Here is a 14457-nt window from a genome sequence, read left to right on the forward strand (position 1 = left end):
TGCAATGAGAAGCCCGCGTGCTGCAACGAAGAGTAGCCCCCGCTCGCCACAACTAGAGAAAGCCTGCATGCAGCAATGAAGACCCAATGCAGCCAAAAATAAATTACTAAAATAAATAAATTTTTTTTAAAAAAGTGTTTTTGAACAGCTGCCTTAGAGATGTCGTTGGTGCCTATAGAACCAAAATAAATTGCTCCCAAGGGCATGGTGTGGCCTGATTAGCACTGAACTTCTACAGACAGCAACAGGCAATAGAATTGGGAGAGAGCCATGGGACTCCCTTATCCAAATGTGTCTGGCCAGTGTCACAAAGCCAAATATGACTTTGAGTCCTGTGAGTCATTGGCATTTTGTCTCTTTTCTCCCCTATTCATGTTAATTGCTATAGGCTCATTTCTTAATTCACTTGAGAGACATTCACTGGGGTCCATTTTTTGTCAGGTATCAGGCTGAGTAGTTTACATACATTATTATCTCATTTAATTCATTCAACAGTTGAGTGAGGCAGGCATTATTATCATCTCCAATTTTACAGATGAGGAAATGGGCTCAGACGCCTATGTGCTGTACAAGGGCCACTGATCAAGAGTCATCTAACAGGGTTCAAGCTCAGGTGTCTCACATTCCGAAGGTCACAGCATGGACCATGGAAAGACAGGTCCTTCTGTATCACAGGCAGACCTATGGTGGCAACATTATAAGCAAGGACTTGGAAATATGCAGACCTCAGTTGTTGCTGATATCGTTTTTAGTTTGTTTGGAAAATTGAGAAAATAATTGTCTAACATTGATGGTTGTTGTCATGACTAAATTAAATACTGTATATAAAATCCTAGAACATAATAAGCTTTTTTGAAATGGTGATTGTCAATAATAATGTTAACAATAGTAATTGGACTTTGAAGTGGGTGGTATGACACCTTGTAGGAGGTAAGAAAATATATATAACAATGTGAAGTATAGCAGGAAGTTTGGGAGTTGGGTAGCAGGCTTGAGGAATTGTAATGAGAGATACAAAGATCACTGGAGGTGGGTTCCAGTGTGGTGAGGGCATCCTTGTTGAGTCCATCCTGGCCTGGTGGGCCCCGGCAGCCTAAGAGATGGAGTTCAAGTTGGTGTGTGGCCACCGAGTTCACAGAGCTTTGTTCCACTCCTGCTGGGGAGGGACATGATCAGTGAGGGATGAGGTCCATGCAGCTGAGACCTTGCGAAAGGAGTCTGTATGGATGAGAAGCTGAGCCAGGCTCCCAAGGGGAAGCCCTCCACCCTGGCTGTCTGGTTTGTATTAAGTGGAGTCAGTCTCTGATTACCTTGGCCAAAAACCCTTTCCCCCAATGGCCCAGGAACTGAAAGATTAGGATCCTTCTGGCAGCTGCTGGCATGTTCTGAACCACAATGTTTGAATTTACTCCAAGGCTGGGAACCAGCTGCCCCATGGAGTGAAAGATGAGGGAATTTCACATGTGCAAGAACCTGAAAGGGGGGAACTTGCTCTGGAAGGAAATGAAGTCATAGCTCTTGCAAGCACAGCATTTCCTCCAGACTGGGGGATCACAGCCATGACTTAGACAGCTTGAGAAATTAAAATCCACTATTATAATGTATATTTAGAACGGGAAAAATTTAGGGAGTGTGGCATGTTTATTTATCATTTATTTGCACACATTTTCAGTGTAGATAAGGCACATCCTTCTCCAGAGGATGACTCATTTCTCTTGGTTTTTATCTTGGGCGTCGTCTGAGAGGAGCGAGGAGTAGTGTGCTTAACTTTAATAAATTTTCCTGCATTTCCTATACATTTACACATATCTCCTCAAGAAATAGCTTAGTTAATAGTTACTGAGTGTCTGCCAACTGAATTGTCATAGATAAATATATATATTTATGGCAGTGTATTTATATTGTGATAGATAGGTAGATAGGAACATACGTATATTTAACTTATTTTGAAATAATTATAGATCTACAGGAAGTGGCAAAGATAGTATAGAGAGGTTCCTGTGTACACTTCCCCCAGTTTTCTCCAATGATTATATCTTACCTAACAACAGTGCTATATCAAAACCAGGAAACTAATATTGGTACAAGGTATGCATAGGTCTATGTCATTTTGTTACATTTACAGGTTAGTGTAACCACTCCCTGACTCAAGATACAAAACTATTTTATCACCACAAAGGTCTTCCCCATGCTACCATACCTCTTTATAGCCACACCCATTCCCTTGTCTCCACCATCCCTAACCCCTGGCAACCCAGTAATTTGTTCTCCATCTCTATAATTTTGACATTTTGAGAATGTTGTATAAATGGAATCACATAGGGGACCCCATAAGATGGGCTCTTCTCACTCAACGTAATGAACTTGAGATCCACCCAAGTTGCATGTATCAATAGTTCATTACCTTTTATTGCTGAGTAGTATTCTATGGTATGGTTGTACCATAACATTTTTAAGCAAATTGTCCTTTTGAATGGACATTTTGGTTATTTCAGTTTTTTGAAATTACAAACAAAACTGCTATGAACAATAATGTATGGAATTCATTTGGATATAAGTTTTCATTGCTCTGGAGTAAACGCCCAGGAGTGTGGTTGCTAGGTTGTATGGTACGTGAATGTATAGATTTCTTTTAAGAAAGTGCCAAATTATTTTCCAAGTGACTGTATAACTCTACATTCCTACCAGCAATAGCTGAGAGATCCAGTTTCTCCACAACCTTGCCAGTATTTGGTATTGTCACTATTTTTTATTATATCTGTTCTAATAGGTTTGCAGTGACATCTTATCATAGTCTTGATTTTTAGTCCCATCAGCTGCATTGCTATATTTAAACAGCCTTATTGGAATATAATTCACATACCATATAATTCACACTTTTAAAGTGTACAATTCAATGGCTGTTAATTTATTCACAGAGTACTGTATCCATCCCCACAACAATTTTAGAATTATCACCCCCCCAAAGAGACTCCTTATCCCTTAGCCATTACCTTCAAACCTTCCACCTCCCCCCAGCGCTAGGACACTACTAATCTATTTACCATCTCCATAGATTTGCCTATTCTGGACTTTTTATATAAATGGAATCATATAATATGTGGTCCTTTGTGACTGGCATCTTTCACTTAGCACAGTGTTTTCAAGGTCCATCCATGTTGTAGCATATATTATTACTTCATTATTGCCAAATCATGCTCCAATGTATGGTTATGCTACGTTTTATTTATTAATTTATCAGTTGATGGATATTTGGGTTGTTCGACTTTTGGGCTATTATTAATAATGCTGCTATGAACATTTATGTGCAGTTTTTGGTGGACATGTTATCAGTTCTCTTGGGTATACACCAAGGGGTAGAATCGCTAGATCATGTGGTAACTGTATATTTAACCATTCGAGCAACTGCAAACTGTTTTCCAAAATGGCTGCACCACTTTACATTCCCACCAGCAGTTTATAAGGGTTACAACTTCTTCCTTGCCTAAAGTGATCATTATATTTCTTTTTGATTAGTGTCATCCTACTGTGATATCTCATTGTGATTTGCATTTCCCTGAAGTCTAATGATGGTAAGCATTTTTTCATGTCTTTATTAGCCATTTGTATATTTCCTTTAGTGAACTATTTTGATACTTTGGCCACTTTTTAATTGGCTATTTGCTTTTTACTACTGAGTTTGAAGATATGTTTATATATTTTAGACACATGTCCCTTATCAGATATAAGATTTTCTGAATTTTCTCTTATTCTGTGGGTCATCTTTTTACTTGAGACTGTTTTTTGAAGCACAAAAGTTTTTAATTTTGATCATGTTCAGTTTCACTATTTTTTCTTTTGTTGCTTATGCTTTTGGTGTCATATCTAAGAAAACATTGCCTAATCCAAGAGCATGAAGATTTACACCTTTCTTTTAAGAGTTTTATACTTTTAGCTCTTACATTTAGGACTATGATACATTTTGAGTTAATTTTTGTATATGGTGTGAGGTAGGAATCCAAATTCATTCTTTTACATGTAGAGACCAGTTGTCCCATCACCATTTGTTAAAAAGACTATTTCTCCTCCATTTAATTGTCTTGGTATTCTTTTTTCTTTTTTTCTTTTTTTTTTTGGCCCTGCTGCTTGTGAGATCTTAGTTCCCTGACCAGGGATCAAATCAGGGCCCTTGGCACTGAAAGCACAGAGTCCTAACCACTGGACCACCAGGGAATTCCCTGTCTTGGCATTCTAATCAAAATCAACTAATCAACTGACTACATGTCACATTTTTTAGAATTGTTTTTTTTTCCTATCCTCAAACTCCAGTTCCTGAGAACTAAGCAATTTAAGCTTCCAAAGGATTAACTAATGCTTGATCTAAAGCTTCAGGAGCAAGGATTTTAAAACTGTGAAGACTCACTTGTCCCTTATGTTAAATGAGATCCAGATACTTTTTAGAGAGTAACTTTAGATCTGGATGAGAGGAAATACCCAGTGGCTTTGGATAACTATGGGGAGAGGGGGAATAGGAGAAGGGGGCCAAGAATACATGACAATCCCAAAGATCAAATTTACTTTTTCAGTTTTTTCAGCTGTATCTTTAATTAGTCTTGGGTTTTGATTGTTTGGCCTCCCTCTAGTCTCCACAGTATAGTATGGCCTCACTCTGGCTAAAAATGCAAGATTTTGCATCAGATAAACATGGGACCCAATCCCAGATCCTTTGTTGCTTCCTACCTGTTTGATCTCTTCAAACTTCAGTTTCTTCTTTTGCAAATTTGGGATAACAATTATGCCTACCTCAATGGATTGTTTGAGCACTAGGTAATACAGATAAATATGTAGCACTGCCATGGCATATTAAAAATATTATCCATTATTATTTTCTCTATCCAAAATAAAACCTTATCTGTCCTGTGTTCTATTTCCTTGGATCCTGCTTTGTAAGATGGGATAATCTGCTAATATGATTTTAAAAAATCCTACTAACCTCTTAGTAGGTTTGACATATTTTTCTTTAGGGGAGTAGAGAAGATTTCAATTTTCTTGTATGCTTTAATTTCCTGAGTGTATTACAAGCTGTATTAAATTACATTTACTATTTGGGGGTTTTAAGGGTCCTAACGTGATACTAAGCTTCTATTAACATGTGATAGAAAGGGAAAAAGTCCAGGAATCTGTAAAACCCCGTGGCCCTTCTACCTACTCCCTATGACTGTAGGCAAGTTGCTCACCTGCTGTGAGCCTCACTGTCACCACTTGTAAAATGGGGATAAAATACCAGCCTGGACTCTTGTGCAGAGTTGCTATGACATTCAAAGGAGGTAAAAACTGTGCAGCGCTTTAAAAATTGTAAAGTTCGCTGTATCTGTAAGATGGCTTTTATTATTTCATTGAAGTACACAACCAGTGAACTCTTTGACAAAATATCAATATTAAATTTTTTTTGTTATTTTTCATTAATATTGTACTACTGTATCAGTGGCCTTAAGAGATATAAAAGAGGACAGTATGGTCAAAAGCTTTAGCTATGAAACAAAGCAGGGAGTCAAATTCAGAATGCACAGTTGTGGTTCAAGGCTCTAAGATGTTTTGAAGGGTTAATGCGCATTGTTTTTGCATTCTTTTCTGAAACCTTAGTGGGCTGGCTCTCTCAAGGCTTTCTTTCTTAGTGGTATGATCTTTGGTAACAGGAAATAGATGAACTCAACTTATAATTTTCAGAGCCTTAATTTTAGGGCCAAAGAAATGGTCCCACAGGCTTTTGTCTGGTCATTTAAGAAACCTGATACTCCATTGTGTGTGTGTGTGTGTGTGTGTGTGTGTGTGTGTGCGTGCACGCACGCATGGTCACAGCAAACGTATTTGAAATTCACTGATTCTTACAATTTAACATCAGGTTCTTTTGTTACATTCAAATACAATTACATTATTTTGTATTTAAAAATAGGATCTTCTATAGAACTCCATTTCCCTAAAAGTAGCCTTAACCCCTCTCCTTCCACCTGAATATTTACAAAGAAAAATGTCTAAGATGATGGTCACCTAACGATACTGATGATTAATTCTGTATGGTATAATTTCGGGGGAAATTTTACTGTCACCTTTATATTTTCCTATATTTTTTGAGGGTTTTCCCCCCAACATTTTATTTTAAAATAACTGTAAACACAAAGTTAGGAAAATAGGAGTCCCATGTAGCTTCTCCCTATGGCAACAACTTATGACTATAGTACAATGGCAAAGCCAGGAAATTGACTTTGGAACAATACAATCTACAGACTTGATTCCGATTTCACCAGTTTTGACATGCACTGATTTGTGGTGACACCCCATCTTAACTCTATTTACCCCTCAGTGAGCACTGCTATTATAGTGGTAGGGTGGGGTATAGAGCACACTACACTTTAAAGGGATAAACACATACCTACTTTAAAAAGGCACATTATTGTTCATATGGTAACAAATTGGCAGGAAGTTACCTCATCCTTTCAAAATGACTGGTCAGGATGTGCTTGAGCTGGCTTATAACAGTCCTGAAGGCCAACTGTTAAATATTCAGGAATTTTGTCATTGGTAGCTTGAAATCAGCCATGGTGGAAGCATTTACCTCAGAGAAATCTGCAAAGAGTATAAACCAAGGCTCGCCCTCTCTTCCTTGAGCCTGCTGACCAGCACATCGCTGTTTGCCTGGCCATTGACAGTTTGTCTTGGTTGATCCAATTTCCCCATATACATCTCCTCAACTCGGTCTCGGTAAAGCCTTATTCCCCCGTAGGATGTCTCCTTATCATTCATGATGCATTTTTCCTCAGGGCTGTAGACTAGGCAGCTAGATAGTCTAAAAAAAAAAAAAAAAGAATTTTCTGTTAATGGATTCTAATACCTTCATTATGGCCTTTCTTGGTAACTCACTTTCATTTTGCCCAGGGACTTTCTGGAATATGTATTCGTTTTTAACTCCAAGAGAATGTTTGGGTGTGTGAGAGAGAGGCAGTAGAAAGACTAGTGGGAGGTAGAAGGAGCAATGGGGTCTTGAGTGCCCTCTCCACTCCCACCAAGCAGGCAGTGTTGAGTCATCCACACTCAGGGTCAGCCCTGCCTTGACTCCCCCGGTGCCATCTTTTTCTCTGTAGGCTGCGGGAAGTCAGTGGTCCCTTCTATTGAGGCAGAGGATGGGAAATGGGAAGAGAACCTTGCTTTCCACTTGAAAAGGGGTCAAAAGGCAAAGGGATTCTTTGCAGATCACAGTGGATTCATAAGCTTTCATACAGTGAAGGGCCGTATCCTTTCATCGTTAGTCAACAAGTGTGCTGTGTTTCCTGGTACCCTTAGTACATTACTTGTAGACATAAAAAGAGTAGAAACAAGAACAAAACTTTACTATTCTGTCTTCTCCCCTTGTCTAAGTATGTTGCTCACTTAACAGACTTGTGTCGACTATTATATGTATACTTCCCCAGGCGCTGTGGGGAAGTATTAAATGATCTCTCACCTCAAGGACCCACTAACTGTCTGGAGACAAAAAAGCACACTGGCAGCACAGTAGAGCGGAAAGAGTACAAGCTTTCAAGTGAGAGCTGAGTTCAAATCCTGCCTCGGCCACTTACTAGCTGAATAAACTTGGGCAAGTTACCAAACTTTTATGTGTTGGTTTCCTCATTAGTAAATGCAAAGTTGTTTAAAACACAAGTGGTAAGAACTGGAACCCTACCCTGTACCATGCATTTTATGTCTGTTTTTATACTGGTTCATTTTACTTTATTTAAATTTAATCCTTACCATAACCCTGCCAGGCACGTTGTATTATTTCCATTTTATGGATGGGAAAATTGAGCCTCAGAGACATTCATTAACTTGATTAAGGTCATAGAGCAAATGGGGAACAGGACTGGGACTCAAAAGACCACTCTGGAGGCCATACAGCCTATGAAAAAAATGTATTAAAAAATTCTGATACTTGGTAGGGGCTCAGCAATTGTTATGTTATAATTCACTTAATATATAATTAATTATATGTTAGCTATATTGATAATTATATTAATATAATTATGTATCATAATATATAGGATTATATAATGTATTATACAATGCATTAATTACATGAATTAAGTGGAAAGTTGACTAAACTTGGAGTCGGATCATCTGACCCACATTTTGGCTCTGCTCTTTATTAGTTCTGCCAATAGGCAAGTCACTTACACACCAGTAATTCTCCTTCATACACAGGCATGAGTGAGACATGGTAGTTGTTCAATAAAAATTTGTTGAAAACTGAAGAAATAAACGAAGGAATCAACGAATGAGTAAATGTTTGTCTCTTCCGGGTCTTAAAAAAATGACTCTCGTTGTGATGTACACAAATGAAAAATTAAATAGTTAATGCTCAGATGAAAACTTCATTGTCAGTAGTCTGAGTCAGAGGTACCCCAGACCACAGCGGTTCCTTATAGCGACCCCTGTGGTGCCAAGGGGGTACTGCAAGGGTTATTGCATAGGCTTCCCGGTAATGCCTGGTGTTGGCATTTTGCCCAGGATTTGTTTGCGCTGCCCCTTGTTTGCTCCTCCTCTGCTGCCTATTAACCCTAGCCTGAGGAGTAAGATTTTTGCTTAGTCCTCTACATAAATGCCTGCCTATTCACGTAATATTGCAATGCTCTGGCAGAATACATATTGCTTGGCTTTGTTAGAGAGTGCCAGGAGTCAGGAAGGATTGCGAAGGCAGGGATGTCTGGGGTAAGATGCATATATTATTCTTTCATAGTTTATGGTTTTATATTGATCTTCTATACTATATCCTTTTATACTTACAAATGAACTGAAGACTTTACAAATAATTAAAATGTGACTTATGAAGCCTACTGTTGATCGAGTCCTTATATCTCAGCCACACATTAAAACTTTTGGTACTAACCCTGCTACATATCTCATTTAATTCTCACAACAGCCCAACAAGGGAAATTATCTTAGTTATCCCATTTTACAAAAAGGAAAGGAAGGCTTCAAATGTTTCAGTAACTCAGTGACACACACCTAGTGGCAAAGCTAGGGCTGGGACCTGGTGTGTCTTCCAAACACATATTCCCTCTCGTAACAGAGTAGAAAGGAAAATAGGCCAGAAAGAGAAAAGACCAACATAATTGGGATTCTGCTTTATGTCCATCAGTAATTAAAATAAAATGGAAGTACCTGACTTGTTTTGAACTGTTCTTTCCCACAGCAGCCCCTATATAACTGGGGAGATGCCAGCACTAAGAAGCAGGGATCCTTTGTCAATTACAGAGTGATGTATAAAATGTCATTTACGGTTAAGAATGGCAGACTAATAGAATAAAAGCTTATCTAGTCAATGTTTTGTACAAACAATCAGAAATTATTGCTTTTTTTCATTCTTGTGCTTCTTGGGAGGTAAATATTTTTTAAGGACGAATCACTATTTTTTCTTTAAAAATTCCTTTAGGAAACATAATATGTTTTGGCAAAGATATTTAAAACATAACACTGCCATTTAAAAGAATTCAAGTACATTCACACAGAGAAACTCTAGACACAATAACATACCTTCCCTTGTCTGTTCTCTGGGAAGGACTTGCTTTGGAGGGGGAGAATTAGGGAGTGAATCTGATGAACTGCTTTGACCCTTTTTGTCTGGCATCTTAGTGAGTCTGGAATATTTTGAGGCTGTAATTGGTCTCTAAGTTTCCCTGAGCCTTTGTGTTTGCAAATGAATTTGCAGCCTGGGTAAAGACAACAACCCAGCTTCCCTGAAGTAAGGAGAGACTGATAAAAACCAAGATGGTGAAAAACCACGCCAGAAAAGTGGACAAGACAGTGTTTATATTTAGATTATTGCTTTCATATGGATGTGCGGAGGAGAAACACAAAACCAAGAGACACAAAATGCCCCATAAAATCAACTTCGGATTTTCTTTGAGCTGACACTTTTTCCTGGACTTCTAGACAAATGCTCCCCTCCTGTGGTCAGAGGGTAGAATACAGGGGAATAGAGAACTTCAACCGGAAGGATAAGGGAAGCGAGTAGGGAATGTGTTAGTCTTTTTGCCTGTTTTCTGAAGAGCTTTTGGTTTATGGACCAAAATTATTGTTCAAAATATAAAATAAGGTAACAACAGGAAGAAATAGCAAAACCCTTATATAATAACAAAACCAACCAACAAAACCCCAGAAACAACAATAAAATAAATTTCCAAAAAATGACCCAGTTTACCTATTTCCACATTCATGGAGCCTTCTTTTATCATCCAAATGAGAAGTGATACTTCTCTAAAAAATAAACAAATGAATATAACAACACAGAAACAGCCTCACAGATATGGAGAACAAGCTAGTGGTGAGAAGAGGGGAGAGGGATGGGTGAGGGGCAAGAAAGGGGAAAGGGATTAGAGGTACAAATTACTAGGTATAAAATAAATAAGATACAAGGACGTAAGTACAGCACAGGGAATATAGCCAATATTTTCTAATAACTTTAAATGGAGTATGATCTATAAAAATATTGAATAGCTATGTTGAACACCTGAAACATATTGTAAATCAAGTCTACTTCAATAAAAACATGGAAAAAGGACTCCTTCCACAGTCTAATATATAAACAATAAAATTAGGATAATTTAGTGAGACTCTGCTAGGTATTAGGAAATGTATTAGTTGCTGAAGATTGAAAACTGAAAAGCGCATATCCTCTGCTCTCAAATAACTCAGATTTAACTGGGGGTATAAGTGGGGATGAACAGAACAAATAATTTTAATTACCTGGTAAATGACAAGATGAGTACACATAGAATGCTTTGGGAGAACAAAGGATATTGTGTCCAACTCTTGAGGAAGACGATGGCTAAGCTGAATATTCAAGTTTTAGAAGAGGTATCCAGGACATAAATGGCCACGCTGAGAGTTTGAGCCTTATTTCCTATAGCTGGGTTAGACAAAATAACAGGCTTGTGTTGGCTGCAGCGTCTTACCCTAGCCCCAAATCCCATGTTTAGTTCCATAAGCGTTTGAGAGTCAACCCCAGGTAGGCATGGGAAAGCAAGGAGTAATTTTAAAGATGAGAACAAGCTGCTATGGTTTGCACATTAAATCAAGCTGGAAACGACAAGTAGGGTATATATAAAGAGGACACAAGTGGAAGCAGTTAATTTAACTAAGAAGCTGCTGCAAGGGTTCAGGCGAGAAGCTCTTAATAGAAATGATGGAGAATAGAAGACAGGTGGGAGAAGTAAAATCAATAGAACTTGTGAAGGACTGGATATGGAGGGTGAGGGAAAAGCAGGAGAGAATTAAGCCCATGAATCTATCATAATTCTATCTAACAGCTCTCACCGACTTGGGGGAACTAGGAGAGGGAACAGGTCTGGGATCAAAGATTAACTCAGGATACTTAGTAGATGGTGGCTTTTAACCCTCCTGTATTGATTTCTATTTCATTGTTTTGGGGACTTAACTGCCTTTTTTTACCAGAAGTTCATTGAGAGCAAGGAACATATCTTGTCTTATATCCCTTAGAATGCCTTTTGAAAAAGCACTCTTTTCAAATTGTTAAAAATGTCATTCTCATAAAAATTAATGAGCATGTGTCCAAGTTTTATATACTTCATTAAATAAAGAAACCAGTAGAATGACTGACCTGATTCAAGAAAGATTTGAAGAATGGGGCAAAGTATGGTGAAAGAAGGCAGTATGCTAGAAACCAAAGTGGTTAATTTGCATATAGGACAAACCCCTAATCTTTGAGATTTTCTTTTTTTATCACGCAAAAAAAAAAAAAAAAAGTCTCACCTTATCAACTTTCTGCAAGTTAGCTTCTAGCTTTACAGGGCTGTAAAACATCTGGGCTCTCATCAATTGCTGCCTTTCCCCAGAGTCAAAAGACTTTTCAACTGACATATTAGAAACCACTCTGAAATGAAATTAGAAAGACAAATACTCATCATTTTGCTTTACTTCCACGTTTTGAATATTTTTCTACATATTGATACTTTCCTATAGTAGCTCTGAGAATATTTAATGTGCAGTTAAAAAATATTGAATTTATACCCTGTGGCTGTACAAAAATACATCTGAGGTGATGTAAATTAAAGGCAAAACTAAAGTAAATTAAAGGCAAAAGAGTGAAATCAATAAAGTAAAAAGAAAATAGAAATAATTGACAAGATTCCATAATTAAATTTTAGATTTGTTCATGCATTTCTAGGCAGTCAGGGCAAAATAATTTACATAATAAATTATTTATTTCTTATTATAAAGGAAGAAAAATCTAGTTCCTGAAGTGGCTGTTGTTTTGTTTTGTTTTCTCCTTCTCCTTCTAAATTCTAAAAAAGATTGTCATATGGAGCTTCATGAAGGTGATATAGATGTAGTGGCCCTTGTTCTCAATATTTTTACCGTAATTACAGGCACAGATTCCCAATGCCTCTTTGTTATAGAGCCTATTGATCAAAACCAATGGTTTCATGTTTATAAGTGCATCTACATGCAAAAATGTATTTGTTAAACACATTTTTATTTGGAGCATTTTCAGTGAGCAAAAAAGCCTTCATCATTCACTCTGACATTTCATATGTAAATACAAAATAGCTTAAATAAAGTAAGCATTCTTTATCAGCCACTGGACACATATCTTTACCCATGGGGTAGGTAAGCACTTGACTACACATCTGCACCCCTATGAAAGCTGCTCACCTGTAGGTCAGAGGCAGAGCTGTATCATGAGCCCATAGGAGGAGTCCCTTTGTGTGGGCTTTGTATGAACCTAGTGGATGTTTACTTGTCCCACTGGCACTATGGTAGGAAGTGTTCCCTGCCCCCATTAATATCTCCAAAAGACACCAGGGTACTTTGTTTTGGAGCTAGAAGAAGTCAGTTGAGCTGTTGACATGATTAGCATATTTGAGTTATATACCAGAACCGGAGTTCATCAAAACTTTTCATTTATAACATTAGACAGAATCCATAACAATAACTGCCTATTTCATGGCATGCTGATATGCTTGGTACCTTTCTCATAGAGACTCAGGCAATTGTAAGTCTTCAGCAAATAATGTAGTCATGATGTCTTGAGGGCTGGGGTTATGTCTTATTCTCTGTTTTAGGGATCTGACGTGACACAGGAGATGGTTCCTATAAACGGGTAACAGAACTTTAAATTGATGAGCGACACTTTTTGCTAGTTAAAGATAAGAGGTTGCAACTTAAGAACCATTCTTAGCATGGATTTTTCAAGCCCACCCCCAAAGACTAATATTATTTTTAATTGTTCTCAATAGTGACCTATAAAATTATACCTCACATTGTGCCATATTGGTTCTTTATTTGTTTCATGTATACATGGGTCATTACCCACATAAACTGTAAGCTCTTTGAGGGTCGACCCATTCATACCAGGCCATAGGGATGGACATATAATGGATGGTCATGTAACAGACGCTTGTTAACTTGTTACATCTAGTGGGTCTACAAGGTAGAGAAAAAAGGTAGGTGGATAAAGGAAAAGAAGTAATAGCTAGAATAAGAATGGCAAATAGCTGGCTAGATTCTTCCCCAAACTATATTCAGAGCAGGCGTGCTAATGACCATAGTTCCCTCCTCACGAGTGTAAATTGTGCCTTGGACTCCTCACCATAGTGCCCCTGGCAGGTACAATAAAAACTTCAGAGTGGATAGATGAGAAGAAACCTATTTACCATCTTTGATGTAGAGTTTGTTCCCCAACATTATACGGATAACCCTGATTTCCCTCACCCTGCTTTTCTAAAGTAGATTAAGAGTTAAAACAAAACAAAAACCTATGGACAATGCAAGGTAAAGTTTTTAAAAATGCAGTTTGTTTTATTTTTATATAAACTAAAACACCAGAGCTCATGGATTCCTGTATTAAATACATAAATTATAAAATAACCATTCATAAAACTTTACATACAATAAGTTGATTCCAATCTCTACGGTAATAACATACAGTACATGTACATGTTTGGTGTACTTCAGAGGATCATTCTGGTGAAACTCAGTGAATTTATGTTTTTCTTCCATTGATAAACAAGCACTGAAGCAATATATGGAGTCATGCTAATGAGATGGAGAGAAAGAACCCCAAGTGAAGCAGTTGATTGAATGAAAACTCTGAGAAATCGACCTCCTGGCTGCATTAATACAGTAGACATCTGGGGAATTATGTATTCCCATGCATGGGCCTTGTACTTGAGTCCCCACAGAATTGTATCGTGGAGGTTCAAGCAGGCATAAACCCTTTATGGAATGAGATTTTTAGCTGATAAAAATATGTGACTTTGGGCTAATATTAATACCGTAGATTGTGCTGGACTCTGTTGCTCTTTCCAGAAAAACCACTGGCATCACCAGAAGGCTAGATTATGGGCTTGGGTAATTGGAAAACCAATGAGTAGTTCTTTGCCTCAGTCAAAAACAGGGAATAGTAGTAATGGACAGAAGGAAGAG

The sequence above is a fragment of the Eubalaena glacialis genome, chromosome 4, assembly GCF_028564815.1.
Source record: "Eubalaena glacialis isolate mEubGla1 chromosome 4, mEubGla1.1.hap2.+ XY, whole genome shotgun sequence".
Taxonomy (NCBI): Eukaryota; Metazoa; Chordata; class Mammalia; order Artiodactyla; family Balaenidae; genus Eubalaena; species Eubalaena glacialis.